Source organism: Mizuhopecten yessoensis, unplaced genomic scaffold (genome assembly GCF_002113885.1).
Source record: "Mizuhopecten yessoensis strain PY_sf001 unplaced genomic scaffold, ASM211388v2 scaffold11085, whole genome shotgun sequence".
NCBI classification, from domain to species: domain Eukaryota; kingdom Metazoa; phylum Mollusca; class Bivalvia; order Pectinida; family Pectinidae; genus Mizuhopecten; species Mizuhopecten yessoensis.
In genome coordinates this window covers 198,203-199,465 of record NW_018408872.1, presented here as the reverse complement: position 1 = coordinate 199,465, position 1,263 = coordinate 198,203, and the positions used below count along the sequence as shown (strand labels likewise).

At 34.1% G+C, this 1,263-nt stretch overlaps 1 protein-coding gene across 1 annotated transcript in view; it reads left to right on the top strand.

The window, feature by feature from the left end:
• LOC110465502 (xanthine dehydrogenase/oxidase-like) overlaps window positions 1-1,263 on the top strand; it is a 24,722-nt gene that overhangs the window by 442 nt on the left and 23,017 nt on the right. The gene's annotated exons all lie outside the window — the stretch shown is intronic.

The window sequence follows — 1,263 nt, the reverse complement described above, 5'->3', positions numbered from 1 at the left end:
TTTTAAGCTTTTACGACCACGGGACAAACGTTTCTTTCAAAAGGAAATTTTACGGGACGAATATTTATTAGGACTCTCTCTCATTCAAGATCATGCAGTGTATGTATGACATCAGTCTAGCAAAGCAACACCTGTACAAGATTGTGTTAGATGTGGAATGTGTAATATATGCATCATATGTTTCAATCATTTACAAGGAGATGAAAGCAAACTTGTAATTTAGCCTGTATTTATGATGAGATAACATCTTGATTGCAATCGTTAATGCTCCTGTAATGGGACATAAACTTATATTTATTTGTATTACAGCATATATAAAAACAGTAGGACATGCGATTTTGTTTTGTTTTAGTAAATCCCAGTTATAATGTCGGCTCGTTCTAAATCTCGGTAATCTGCACGAATGAAAGAAGTGCCATGGTTTGAATTTACTCCTGTAGTCCAAGCAGAAGGCAGTCCTCGACCGCACGCGACATTTTTACAACGAAACAAATGACTTTTTTCAGTTTTCAATACGTCTTCTGGTACTTTTGAAGTCGTAAATTACTCATTTGTAGACACAAACTGTTGCATGGCTATGTTTTCTAAATCTAAATCATGTTAAAACATGTTAAAACACAGTAAAGATTTAAAATATTTTTGTTATGTGATCCGTTTTGGGTCCTCCCTCCTCAGTTGTTATCAACCCGGACTGTTACTATGGATACATTTTCATAACCTGGATGTGAATAAAAGTACTTTCATTTTAAGAATAAAATGAAATCATACCTGTTATTTCACCCAGAAATCATATAACGCATGATGTTTGTTATGTACCGTGGCCGTACTGTGTAACAGTCCTTGAATGGCACCATCGAAAAATCAAACAAACAAGTAACTTAATCTCTTGGCATCAACAATATGGATAGGAATAGTCAATGGTATCCGATACATGCCTATTAACATAACAAAATAAGTTCATCCGTGTTCTAACTTAGAGAATCATACTAATGATTTTTTTTACACTTATTAGTACTCCCACCTGCAGTGGTATATTTTGACCTTTTTACAATTCTTCGCTTCGTAGCAGTTTTCACTCGTTGATACTTCCACAGCATTTTTGTTTGCAATGAAATTTTGTGGTATACGCATGCGATTATCAAAAAGGGCTTAACTGTATGATATATATGTATACGACATCATGATTTGTATTTTTTAATTACATATTTTTATGAACATATTTCAGCAAAGTCCGACCGTCATTCTCGACGAGACACTCGTTAT